The sequence below is a fragment of the Parasteatoda tepidariorum genome, chromosome 5 (genome assembly GCF_982258835.1).
Source record: "Parasteatoda tepidariorum strain Cologne lab strain chromosome 5, Ptep-v5.0, whole genome shotgun sequence".
Lineage (NCBI taxonomy): Eukaryota > Metazoa > Arthropoda > Arachnida > Araneae > Theridiidae > Parasteatoda > Parasteatoda tepidariorum.
Genome location: NC_141759.1, coordinates 37909661 through 37924939, shown reverse-complemented (window position 1 = coordinate 37924939; position 15279 = coordinate 37909661).

Here is a 15279-nt window from a genome sequence, read left to right as displayed (position 1 = left end):
TTCTTCCTTATTCTAGATTCTTAATTTGATGCTTCTATGTTAATGGATTTTAAATGATATGGTTCTTTCGTTGTCATCCAGTTACATTTCTTCTCCGCAGTAGTTCAAAACTTTGCTATATAGTTTTTCTTAAGCATTACTATAATATTTTTCGTGTAGTTGCCAAAATTCTTCAGACGTTTCAAGGTTCGCGCCGAAGATCTCAGATAGTTTAATATCTTTGCCTTCTCATCTTACTATATTATAATTTACTTCGACCATGCTTTTTCGCGCTATTCGTTCGTAATCTCATCTATGAAATTCCTTAGTAACATGGAGATATGTGACTTTCTCTACCACAGACCAGCCCAGAATCTTACCCTTTTGGTCAACCTTGGTGTCTTATTTTCCTTTATTCATACACATTTATTCACATAACTGTAGAACTCCAGGCTTATAAAAGACATCTGCGCTTAAAAGCAAAAAGTACACAATTATTTAATTGAAATAATATTGTCTTCTAAGTAACATTAATGGTATACAAAAATATTTAAGATTGTACTCTCAATACAAAGATTAGCTTATGAGTTCCCCCTTATTGAAAGCAGTCAGTACAACTTCGATGAGAAAGAACGTTGCTGGTATTTTTATTTACGTCATGCTAGAGCTACACTGTAAGCTATTTGCGATGGCCTGGGATTGAAGACACTTTTATAATTAACGAAAAGCAAGAAAGTTTCAACGAAAACTATCCTTTTTTCGTAAAAGTAATTAAGTAATATAGTAATGCTACTCTAAAGTTTGTTAAACAAATAAGAATTTCTGCTGTAACTACCTCAACGAGTGGTCTAACTACCTCAACGACCTTTGCAAGGAAAATTACAAAACCCGTTTGCATTTTTATTTTATCTCTTGTAATGAATTTTATCCATTGATCGAGGTAAATATATATTGAAATCTATTTTCTCCAAAAGAGTTGAAATATTGAAATTCTCTTTGTGATATACCTATTTCTACGGATATGCGTCAATTTGACGCTATCGTAATTTAGACGAAATTTTGAGTAAACATGCAAGCATCACATCAATAATAAATAGGAATGTACCGACAAAACTTCGATCCGTTATCGTTATTACAAATGAAACAAGCGATAAACAACTGTTGCCGATAAGCAATAATAGAAAGAACAAGCGCAGAATGTCAATTGATGTCAGAGTGTCAGATTTTGAAGATTTCAGTTGCTTAGTTCGAGTATTGAAAAATAAAATACTAGAATATTTCATAAATATATATCTCATATTTTCATATTTTTTTTCTTCTAGTATACAATTACATTGCTTTCTAAGTGCAGAGATGCCAACTACTCCGGATACGCCAAAATAATTAAAAAAAGCGGTAAATAACTACTAAGTAAATTTTGCGAATAAAAAGTTGTGAATTATATAAGCCTACGAATTATTTAGAAATAGTGGTGGATAAAAATCTACCAAATTGAATTTATTAAATTAGGAATCACAATTATACTCGTATGTATTCTTTCATGTGTCAAATTGACGTGTGTTCGTAGAGATAGGTATGGAAGAAACGTCCGTAAACCTAGTGATGTATTCGTTCTTGCGTCAAATTGACGTGTGTTCGTAGAGATAGGTATATAAGAAACGTCCGTAAACCTAGTGTAAAATGCGTTTGTTTTATTTACTTTTGTTTTTTACAGTTTTAATAACATAATGAGTTTGGTACCTGATAATCATGGCTGCTAATCTTTCTTCACTTTTTGGGAAATTTATTCTAATGATAGCTAAGCTTATGTTTTAATACATTAATCTTTTTTATTGTAAATTTCATTTATAGTTATTTTCCACACCACGAAATGTGAATGATTAAAAAGTTTATATGAAACTCACTTCACTTTAGCTCTCTCTTAAAATGTTGACTAAATAACCAAAATTCTAAAAGCCTTAGATTTTAATTGCCTACCTCTCAAACAAAATATTTTACAAAAAGCGTAGTAGTTACAAGCTTTGGATTATATCATGCATTGCTTCAATGGGTCACCAGATCCCTCACAATTTTAATGAGTTTGTAATTTGTTTATTTTCCTTCTTTAGTTCTCTTTTAAAAATCTCTGTTTGTTTCAACGAGTTTTCCTCTTTTATAGTTTTAGCTATTTCATCTTATTTGAGTATACAAATATTGTTTTCTTTTAAATTAAGATTATTTCGATAATTAATAATCACGAATTACTCGTGGACATTCGATCGTACGTATCATTCCATTTTTCCTTCTTAAAAGGAAACATTCTAATTATTCTAACCAATTCCCCATTAGCCATTATTATTCTGTTTGTCAGAGACTTAAGTATCGAAATCGGTATGGCTTTTATAACAGGCAATCAAACATTCCAAAGTCTCCCTCAGGCAGATTTTCGTTCCTCTTTTAAGCACTTTCTAAGAACTGGAACAGCCTCGAAATTTGCGTAATTCCTCTTTAGGGAGATATGAGATGTGCATAATGAATGAAGGGAATTACGGGCAGAGAGGGGAGGAAGATTGACCGATCCTGTAATTCCCTGCTCATTAAGATGCTCGTCCTTGTCTCCGCAGGCAAATCAGGAAGATGGATGCATCTACTTTTAGTTTCCGCTCTATCTTTGCTTACTACGATCTATGGTAGAGTTGAGTTGAGTATACAAAATCGTATTAAGCCTCGAACGAAAAGATTTGGTAAAGGAGCCCTCATTAAAAGTGTAAGCAAAATATTCGTTTTCGTAGAATATGTTATCCTTTTTAAGAGGAGTTTATGTAGTTTGGTGCTTATCGATTTAGTTATTAAGAAATACTTCCCAAGATGGAAGTAGGTACGGAGATTTAGTATTAGATAAAGATGCGATTGAAAGCTTGATAAACCAAAATCAGTGCATTTTGTGAAAATTTTAGTTTTCTCGCTATCTGAGTCTAAAAAGAAATTATGCTAAACAACTTTCTCACTTTTTCATGTGTTGATTTATATTGATGTTTAAATTCTCATTCTCCAGTTTTTTAATGCAGCAATGAAAAAGTACTATAGTTAAAAAAAATACTTAAAGTGGATATTTTTTCTTTTAAACATAACTTCTGCTTAAAAAAATTTTTTTTAAAAATTTATGAATTTGAAAGAACAATTCTCCAGTTGTTTATACGTTCTAGTGATTAAAAATATTTTTAAAAATGCTGAAATATTAAAATTAATGTACTACCTTTTTATTAATTTTATCTTTGTCTTTGAATAAACAACCCAATTTTGAGTTTACGACAACCAATGTTTAACTCTGGAGCCTAGTAATTTTGAACCCAATCCAGAAGACAAGGAAACTCCTGAATCTAGGATTGGAATAAATTTGCCTTCGTGGAGGACTTTTTGATGGAACTAACCAGCCTTTGCTTTAAACGGAGAAGAAGACCACGAGAACCTCCCACGGTTAACCTGCGTCTATCACTGCGGATATTTTACATCAGCACTGTGGTCATTACAAGCTGGATGCGGAATTCGTATCGACCAATCATTGCTGGAATTCGAACCCCGTTCCCCATATCGGGAGGCGAGTGATCTATCCCCTGAGCCAACCAATTGGGCTCACTACCAATTTTTTTGTAAAAAGGAAATAAATAGAGATTGATTGAATTTATATTGAGATAAAAAACGAAACGAAATGTCAAGAGGTGTTTGTTATGCTCACATTTTGTTGTTTTGAATTCAATGAGATGCTCACCCTTTTACGGACTCAGAAGAGGGGTCACCCAATAAAAATTTCACTTCATTTTAAAAATTTATCATGGAGGTAGTTTTAAACATAAACACGTACTACATTATTTTAATTATTAACACATTCTCTTAATTGAAATATTGTTTCATCCCAAAATGACGAATAATGACTTTATTATATTGTTTGATTCAAGAACAGCTGAAATAAGTATTAGTTTTAAAATAAAAATAGGTAATTTGTTTATTTTAATATACCAGTCTGTTGTACCACTTGGTCATTAGTCTGCATGAGCTCCAATACCTTTCAACAAGACAATCATATTTTCTCTAGATGAACATTAAACAGACACAAAAGAGCCGACAACATCAAAATGATGTGAATAGGCATTGAAATCAAAACATAAATTTTGAAGATGCTATCGGATGCTGTAGCATTATGAAGGGTGCACCACGCGGAGCTCAGCTACGTTTAACACTTTAAAATAAGATGGCAATGACTTTTAATTCTGATTAACTCCTTCTTATTAGTAAGTCGAGCTTTTATTATTTAATCAAGTTTATTAAGCTCAGTTTAAAAATTTAATTTTAAAAGAAATTGAGCATCATGACATTTAAAAAAATAAATGAAAGCAAATAATGGGGTATACTTTGTGTTATGTAGACTAGAGTGAAAATAAACGTTAATAAAGCACAATTAAAATACAAGTATGGTTTCTTCTCGATTTGTGACCTGTGTTTAATTTGTGCTTTATCCACTTTGTTTTTCTTTTTAATAAAGGAAACCTAACATAATCAGTCAATAATATTAGTGAAATCTAAAACAATTCCTACATGTTGTACCAAAATTCACTTAAGCAAACGTAGGGTATTATTTATATATTGTGATGTTTTATTGCTTTAAAAAATCTACAGTATAGGGTAATGTATTGAATAGTATATAAGATAGATTTTCTTTCTTTCAAACTTTCAGTGGCTGTTTTTAATTTATTTGGAAAATATCAATAATACAATTCTCAATTCCTTACGTCAAGTGAGTGGCAGTGGGGCTTTTATCATGATCTTTATAATTCACTGATTGCCGATAGGAAACAATATTGATAGGCAGAAGAGGTGACAGCGAAAATTGCTTTTCCTCACTGCAGAGTCAGGGTTCAAAATTAAATCAAATCGTTCTAATTATGAAAGCTACTGGTTAACTTTTTATCAGGTTTCAGAACATTTACACTGTTAAATGATATTATGACTCAATTTCATTTAAAACAAATTTAACATTTGGCTATTGTACTTGCATAATTATCGCCAAGGACCAAGGAATGAACGGGATAGAGGTCTCGTCTCCCAATGAGGTGAGCCAGTTTCGAATAAAGCGCTGGCTGGTCGATACGAACTCTACTTCCGGCTTGCACCGACCACAGTGCTGGCGTAAAATATCCTCAGTGGTAGTCGGACCATGGGTTTGAATCCCCTTTCTGTCAGGCTAACTACGGAAGGTTTTCGTGGTTTTCCTCTCCGTGTAACGCAAATGCGGGTTAGTTCTACCAAAAAGTCCACCACGAAGGCAAAATTTCTCTCCCAATACTTGATCCAGGAGCTACGGAGTTGAACATTAGTAGCCGTAAATCCTAAATTGGGTTGGCTGTTCAACGAATGCAATAAAATAAAATAAAATGTTCGTGTAAGTCTGGATTGCCGATTTCCACCCTTATTATACGGCAACAAAAGCTTTACTATTGAGGAATTAAATCTTCAATCTAGATATTTTGTAGAAAGTTGTGTCTTGTAGGAATAAAGCTAGATTTGAAAAATAAAACATATAAAAAGGGCTTAAGGCGTTATATCGCGTGGTTTGAGTTTAGATGAGCAAAACTGAAAATACACAACCAACGAATGATTCAACATTACTCAAATTATTTCGCATCACTGAAAACATGTTTTTCTTTCGTTGAGTGCTCCATTTTCCGTAATCTTTAACAGTTATATAATGTAGTCATGTCTTCTTTTTTCCCTTTCTGGCATTTTATAGCACAAACGATGAAAAGTTTGGAATTTATTTAGTGCTTTTAAAATGTCTGTTTGTGTTTTCAACCACTAAAGGGGGGGGGGGGGGGGGAATCTTAAAGAAAATAGCGACCAACATTGAACTTTAGTTGTAATGAACTATGAGTTCATATTAATGTGAACTGTGAAAGAAATGATCAAGGATATAACGACAAGACTATTAAGTAAGCTGCAACCAACTATTTAATTTGGTGTTACAACAGTAGTTGGCAAATCCGTAGGATGAGTCACACAAACAAATAACACAAAGTGTAACATAAAATTAAGATCTAAAAAAACAATATGCTTTTGTAAAGGAAATCAGAATTTAGGTGTATTATATGTTTTGAAGAAAAACTGATGGCTACAGCATTTTTAGCTACTTTAAAAATTCGAAGTTACAGCCTTTTAAGCTACATAAAAAATGTATAGCTGCAACTTTTGGAGAATAATTTTTTTGTAGAAGTAGAACAGATCAGACTTGATTTATGGGATTTAATTTATTGCTACAACTTTTGGAAAATATCTTCTTTCTGGTGGTAGAATAGATCAGATTTGATTTATGAAATTTATAATAATTTTTACCACCACGATTTACAAACAATTGAAACAGTTATAGAAGACCTGATATTTATGCAGTGTTGTTCTTAAAGGCTGTCGAAAGTAATCGAATTTCAGCAAAATAAGCACCTACATGTTATTATTTAGTTGAGGCACTAAGTCAACACCGCAACAAAAATTTCTGTAGCATCAGTGCCTTTTAGTTGTGAATTCTTATTCTAGCCTGGGAAGTCACGACTAAAAACTAAGAGTGTGATATTCTTTTTTCGAATGATCATTAAATCCACGATTAGATATCTTTTTTGTTATTTTTTTCTTCCTTGCAGCCAGCCCACACAAAGTATGCATTTTCGAGAGTTAGTTCTACTTCATGTGTTGAAACGAGGAATGTATGTATTGGGAAACCGGAGAAAAGACACAATGGATAAAAATAAAAGAATAAGAAAATTTTCGTAACATCAAAAATATTTTTTTCTTGCTTTTCGCAACTCCCAGTCGAGGATTAAGCGAGGAAACATTTTTCTTTAAGTTTTTCTTTTGTTGGCAACACCGCTCTCTGCTCGAACTCTCCATTAAAGAGCTTACGCTTCGAAATGATGTCTTTAAGAAATTCGTCGCTTGTAAGGGTAGCAAAATGCAAATACCACCGCAGGTCCTCGTGCAAAGGAAAAGAGGGGTGTATGGGGGTTCCCGTGTCCCCTTTCCCACCTAAAAAGTCTCGAAGGCGCCCACCAAAAGGGCGAAAAGATGAAACGAAAAGGCGGGCGACAAACTTTGTAATAATTCCGTAAAGAAAGGGGAAAGTGAGGGATAAGTGAAGAATTTTTTTTTTTCATTATTTTTCCCTTTTGCATTCTTTGGTAACAGCAAGGCGTCACTCCTTCTGGCTGGAAGTAAACACTAGGACTGACGCGCTGGTAGTTTTGCCGAAGGGGGCCTTTTCGAAAAGAGAAACTTTCTCTTTTCTAGCTACCTCCCACTTTGCATGTTGAGTAGATGTCAGAAGCAACGCAATTAGAGGGGAAGGGGCGTTTGCAAGGGGGCAGGGCGTACCAGAGGTGTCGGCTTCCGCCGTACCAGAATCCATTACTGAATTCGTTCATGGATATTCATGAAGGGCCGCAGATGCGAGTGAAGCAGTACACCCCGCGCCACCCCCGCAGAAGTAGCGGGGGCGTAGGGAAGGAGTGATGAAGTCACAGAGAAAGAGGGCGCTCCCTAGGGGGTGCAGGTGCCTCAGAGATAGAGTCATAAGGTTCCAAACCATCCTCGCCCAATTGAGCCTCGTCGCAATTTGGTCCGAAATGAAGCCGTAATTGAAATAATGTACTATTTCCCACCAGGCATCCCCCCCCCCCCATCCAGTACGGGGCATCATCACCATCAACAACCAACACCCGCCTTACCCCGACCCATCCACGTGAAGAGGACACAGTAGCCGAGTTGTTTCCCTAGTCAGCGAAACATGCATTTTGGGACCGAGAATGCTGGGATATCTTCAGTCGTTTGGCATAGAGGAATAACGATTTGACGAATCGGAATCGATTGGGGACGGCTGTGTTCTGGTATGGGGTTGCAACAACTAAATTATAAGAGATGAATTTCGAAACGAAAGCGAGCTTAATCTGAATTAGATATATAACTATATCCTTTCCCCTTAATTAAAGAGGGCGATTACAAGTTGATTCTGATACGAATGTAGATTTCATTGGTTGTTTTGTGCCTGGGAGGTAATAGAGAAGCATTTCATGAATAGGTTTATCTCTACAATTACAAACTAAATGAATTATTTAATGAGCTTTGAAAGAAACTCTAGCTTGGATTAAAATTAATGTAAAGTTTCTTACTAGATGCTCATATGATTTATTTTCAAGTATCAGTTTTTCAGAAACAATATTTCCGATTAAAAAAAATTTTATACGTTATTATGTTAATGACTTTTTCAAGTCTAGAGGGAGAAACATATTCTTCGTCTTTAATGATACACTTTTGAATTGTCTAAAACGAGTTCTAGAATATACACATTAGGGAATATACATTTACGAATTCTTTTGTACAATTTTATTTTTATATTTAAAGTGCTAAAGAAAAATTTGTGCTTTCTTTTCATATTTTGAATTATTAAAAATATGGAGAAAACAAAGAAAAAGATGTAAAGATTTTTTAAAAGAGACAAAAAAAAAATATTGAAAAATCTCTTTAAAAAATATTCGCAAATTTAAAAATATTTTAAATTCAAAACAAAATGGAAAATAAAATAAGGAAAATACATGATATTGTCGGAAAAAATAGTGCCTTCTAATATTGCATTAATATAGCCAAAGCAAAATATACCAATTCAATAGCATGAGGAGCACCAAAAAAATTGAAATGGAAATAGTACTTATTAAGAAAAAAATATAAAATAAAAATTAAAAAATGCAAAATAAAACAATCAAGCTAAAATAGAAAATTCAAATTCAAGAAAATATAGAAGAAAACTCCAATTGCAATATATAAGATGAGTGGCGAATTAATTCATTTCAGGCATTTTTCAAAAATGATTTTAAATGTTTTTGTAACAAGTTTGCCAGATTACAAAATATGTAACATATGCATACATACATACGTTGACTGGCCTGTGTAGGGGTCAGGGAACTGACCTTGAATCGAAAAGGTTCAGGGCTCGAATACCGGGCAAGGAATGGAATTTCTTTCATTCTCTGTACTATCTGTTTTTACTGCCTCTCGAACTTGATAGTAAATACGTTTCTTTCACAAAATTATATTAAAACCAAAGAAAAAGGTTAAAAAAAGAGCATTAAATAGAAATTTCAAAGTGCAAACGTGAAAGTTTCAAGTTAAATTAAATTAAATTAAATTAAATTAAATTAAATTAAATTAAATTAAATTAAATTAAATTAAATTAAATTAAATTAAATTAAATTAAATTAAATTAAATTAAATTAAATTAAATTAAATTAAATTAAATTAAATTAAATTAAATTAAATTAAATTAAATTAAATTATCTCCCTTTCAAAAGACTTCATTTTTTTGCGTGAAATAATAAATCGAAAAAAAAAATAGTTCACGCTTTTATTTAAGAGACATATTAAAATGTTCCTTTTCCTTACATCTGATAATGCTCACTTGCTAAATATTGTAATTTTTAGTTTTTTTTCTTTTTTTTGCCAATGCAAAAAAAGTGATTTCATCAGTATGATGACAGTATACAGTGCCGTCATATAATGTTATAATAAAATGTCAATAGAATAATAAAATAATAAAATGTCACAATTTATGGCATTATTCCTAATCATTAGCTGCTTAGGCAGGGCTGAAAACAAGACGGTGAAGAGAAAAAAACTGGCTTTAAAATCATTTCTATACTTGCCAAGTTCTCCCGTTTTCGGTGGGATATTTTTCTACAATATTTAAAGCAATAGCAAAGTCTAAACTGTAAAATTTAATTTATAGTTTAATAAACTGAATTTTATATTACTAATTACTAAAATTTAAATGATGCATACGGGGAAAAAAAAGCATGCTTATCAGTTTTACATGGTGACAGCAGTCAGAGAAAAATTTAAAATGGCGTAATAAATGTTAAATGATATTGATGTAATTAAAGAGATAATAAATAAATAACAATGACTTGAGTTTATACCTCTTTTTACATTTTTAGTCGCCCGTGGTATCCCTGCTATTTACTTTTTCTTGAGTGATACACCTTATATTGGTTTAAGATACTACATACATTTACAGATTAGTATGTTCAATAAAAGCTTAGAAACCTTTATGAAGTAAGACAGATAGAACAAACAATATTGAGTAGTACGGGCCAAAGATACATTGAGAGTAAAAGCGGGATTCGAGCCCTTTACTTCCACGGCTCTTGGTGGGTGATACTACTCGACCAGGAAGGCCCCCAGTAAATTGGTTATAAGTTTCAAAAATTCTTGTCAATCATAGATATCTTATTCTTTCCAAAATAGGACTGAATGGAATGATTATCTTACCAGTTTTTTCTCTTTTCTGTCTTTATATAGATGAGCTATCAGCAGCGTAACTGCAGTCATGTCATTTAGGCATGTCCGATCCACATACCTTCCAACTTATGAGGATTTTGAAAATAATTCTTTCTAGTGGTAGCGAACCAAAGTAGAAATTTTTAAAGCAAATGGATCTCTCATAAAACTTTTATCAGAACTTAAGAATCTAGCCATATGGCCTGCACTTTTATAAGTAATAGTGGACAAATCACGCTAAAATTAATTTTTTTTAAATATTAAGACATTAATTTTGCTACCGTCTGAAAAGAAGATTTCTGAAACTACGGAAATTCCGTAGCAGTTGGAGGGTATGGATCCAACAGTAATGGTGGTCATTTGCGTTTGAACACGTTTTGTTGCAGCATGGTTCACAAGTAGGGGTCTTGCGAAACTAAACTCTACAGTCGGCAGATAGGCTCCTGCGGGTTTATTTAGTAGCGAAGACTGGTGATGCCAATTATCTTATCGAAATTAGTAATCACTCAAACAGCGAGATGTTTACTTCAAGCTACAAGTACAGCGGACTTCATTTTCTGTTGATCACTCTCAACTCATTTCCAGTTTTTCCTTCGCCTAGAATTTCATCTTCTCAACATGATGGCAAAGTGCCATTTTTTCCTTACTTCATGACACCTCCCATCAGTGGATCCAGTCTTCATGTAATGTTTCCATCACTTCATGATGAATGGGAAAAGGGCCTATTTTGACCTCAGTTGCTCAGTTCCATTTTTTCCTTACTTCATGACTCCTCCCCTCAGTGTATCCAGCCTTCATGCATGTTTCCATCACTTCATGATGAATGGGAAAAGGGCCTATTTTGACCTCAGTTGCCCAGTTCTCAAATAATGAACGAACGAAGCTACATAGATGTCAACTAGCTTCGCTTAGTAAAAAGAAAAAAAAATATTCTAGTGATAACAAAAAGTAATTTTTTTCACCGCTAGATAGCAAAACTTCAAAGTATCATCTAAAATGCAACTGTGGTTCCTCTTTAAAAAGTGTGCGCAATTAACCTCATTCTACTAGTTCATTAAAACTTTTGCAGAGGGCGGAGCAGTTGGCATCTTTGTGACTGCTGCACTTATCGTTCCCTTAGCATAACCTCGAAGTGCTACGGAATTTGCTTACTTTAAAGAAATTTTCATTCTAGATGGTAACGAAGATAATGTCTTAATATACGAGGGTTGTAAATTAAATAGTGGCAACTTAACCTTTAAACTCACAGAAGGACGGCCATGCGCAAATTAGATAAGGGAGCTGTGAGGTGGGGCTGTTGTCGATGTGTAGGGTGCAAAAAAAGTCGATTAGCTTAGAAGGGTAGTTGTTGTGTGGTGTTAAAGTGAGGAGTTTCGTTTCCATCGCTCTAAAGCATGTTTTCAAAAGGTGATCAGCGGTCGTGGCTTACAATCGAGGTTGCCCGTGGCAAAAATGCAACAGAATGCTTTTGAGGATTAGTGGAAGCCTTTGGAGCAAATGCTTTACCATATAGGACAGTAGCACGATGGATTCAAGCATCTCGTCTTTTTTCGTCATTAAGCCTTTTCACAACATGCTTTAGAGCGATGGAAACGAAACTTCTCACTTTAACGCCACGCAACAACTACCCTTCTAAGCTAATCGACTGTTTTTTGCACTCTACACATCGACAACAGCGCCACCTCACCGCACCCATACCCTATTTACGCATGCGCGCCCTTTTGTGAGTTTCAAGGTTAAGTTGCCACTATTTAATTTACAACCCTCGTATTTCAAAAAGACATTTTATAGATTATCTCAAATCATGTTTTTTTTTTTTTTTTAAAGTTTGCATAAAAGTTTAATAAAAGTCTTTTATGTTGCAAAATTTTCTGTTTTGGTTCTCTGCACACCGGAAGAAAATAATTTTCAAAATTCTCAGATGTTGGAAGATATGCGAGTAACGTTTATGATAGGTATTGAAGGATCAATCAATTGGTAATTCTCGAGTGATGGTGATGACCCAAAAGCGAGTGGTAATCATGCCATCACAATGACAGAGATACAGACTCGTTTGGATTAATTGACTTTAATCTACATTAAAGTTTAAATTGTGATTTAATCTTTATTATTATTTTAATCAAATCATTTCGGTTATTGCTGTTGTTGTTGTTAATTTACGTCGGACTAGAGCTGCACAATGGGCTATTGGCGACGGTCTGGGAAACATCCCGGAGGATGATCCGTAGACATGCCATCGCAATTTTGATCCTCTGCGGAGATGATGGCACCCCCGCTTCGGTAGCCCGACGACCTGCGCGCGAAGTCGAGCACTTTACGGTAGCACAGTTTAACGAGGACGAATACCGCACACCCTCGGTTCCTACGCAGACTGATCCAAGTGGTCACCAACCCTCACGCTGACCACAGCCAGTGATGCTTGAATTCGGTGATCTGCTGGGAACCGTGTCTTAACGATCAGTCCACTGCGGGACAAAATCATTTTGGAGATATGCTTTAATTGATTCACTTGTAAATATTTGTACATAATTTTGGAAAATATTTTTATTTCTTACTCTTTTACTAATTTCTATTATCTTATTTATTCATTTTTTTCTTCGTATTATGTATTTCAGCTTATGTTTTTACTTCATGGCATTCTAATTTTTAATTTGCCAACTTACTGATTACCGGCACCTCCCCACCTTATCTTATTCCTTCAAACTATTACTTTTGAAATGTTGGACGTATCAGTTAATGTTACTTCACCGCTGCTTGCTTTGTTATATGCGCCTTTCCAACGTTCCAACGTAACTGCTAAAGATTTTTCACAACTGCAGAAATAAGTTATGGGCATGCGAGTTGCGGAAATGAAACAGCAAAGAAAAAACTACTTTCTAACCGAAATTGCTTTCACGATTTTCAACGATATCAAATAAAACATTATTAATTAAAAATTAGAAAAACTACTTAAAAATTTGCCGACTTGGTGGCAGAGTGGTTAGCGTGCCTGACTGCGGAGCCGCTGGTCACAGGTTCGAATTCTGCTCAGGGCATGGATGTTTCTTTCTCTCTGTGTTTGTGATTGCGTGAATGTGACCCGCCCTATAAACGGGTTTGTGGTTGTGTGACGTGGGCGACGCTGCTCCACCACCGTGGCTTCGCTGCAGGTGCCCACTGGGTAACGAGAAGAGAGTAGCAGTTCTGGCTTTTCTGTGGCCAATGTGACAACCCCCAAGTGCCCGCCCTTAAAAAAACAATAATAAAATTTCCATTCAGGAAATGTACGTAGATCTATTTAAAGGATCTAAATGAGAGCTCATCCTTTTTTTTTTTTTTTTGTTTGATCATCTTTTCAACTTTGTATGAACACTTCCTTTAAAACAGACTTGATTTTTGCATGGACTCTATGAGAGGTTGATTCATCTGAATCGATGATCGACCTATAGATGGAAGATCAGATGTCTAGGAATGGTAAATCAGATATCTGAGAGATATTTAGATGTTGGTTGGGACATCTGAATAGTATTTTCCATTTTAGGAGGGAGAAGTTATGAATCTAGATATGAGAATGCTCTTTCTACTGCGTTTTCCAAATACTCAATAGGTTTGAAATTTGGAGATCAAGGGAGCGAACACTGCAAAGTTAAGTCTCAAAACTATTCTCTTACAATGCCAGTTATATGACAAGCTGCATTATGTTGTTGAAACATAATGCACAGGTCTTGACATTGGTATAAATCTTCAGTATTGCAGGATATATTTAGTCTCAAAAACGGTATTTTAATATACAAAGTAAAGATTCTAAAGCACGCAAGGAAAGCACTTTATTTTATATACTATACTAGCCTTTTAGCTGCAGATCTGTAACATAATATCTTAACCCTTTCGCACACGACGGGACATGTGCTGTCCCAGTCCATGGGTGAAAGCCCTTATATAGCAAGACGGAAAAGAGAAAAACCTGGTACGTAAAACATTTCATTCCAGCATTTTTTTCGAAAAAAATGAAATATCTATAACTATCAAGATTTCTTTTACAATTCTGGCATATATATAAAACTGCTTCTTTTCCAAGATAAACTAGATATTGTTGAAAAATTTAAAAAAAGAATAAGTAAACTCCTCCCCAAAACTAGCTATAACTGAAATGGTTTTACTACCAGCCTTTCCTCTTTTCCGTCTCGCTTTCACCCCTGCTGATTTTTCGCCGTATTGAAAGGGTTAAAATAAGTCATATATAAAATAGCAGGGTGGCCAAAATAGAGAAGCCGCTAAGTTTATAATTTCTAAAACATGCAACCAATGTCTGTATTGGAAAAAATATAGTTTGACATTTTGCCAACAAACTTTCGACAGTTCTCTTGATTAAACTATGGGAACCATATTTTCCAGATTGCAATTACTCCCATATTTTGAGAGTCAGAAATCCGAATCCTTTGAGCAAAAAGTATGTTTTTTTGTGCCTGATTTCGTAATTTAAAATATCATCTGCTCAAATTAATTAGCATATTTCTGGTGATGCTTTCGAAGATTGAGTCTTGGTACACGAAAATCCGATTATTAGATCAAGCGTTATTCAGGGTGTTCCGTTTTTTATGTTGCGCACTGTATCTAACTTTGATGATTATTTTGGTAAATTGAAGCAAGAATCGATAGAAAATAAAAATAAAAATTTAATAGAAAAAAGACTCTGCAAAGTGATTCTTTAATTTAAAGTTACAATCCAAAAATGATTTTCGCTACCTGCGTCTTTAAAAATATCGTTCGCTCGAAGAAATATTTTTCTTGTGAATATATTTTGCTTTTAACTACGAGAGCTTAAAATATTTATTTTTTAAAAAGCATTTCGGAATAATGTTTGAAAACTTATTCATAATTCATAAATAACTCTTTCTCACCAAAAATAATATCCGATTTATAATTGTACTTTTTTACAAAGTAGATGAATCTATAATCTTCTCTCGCTCTGAA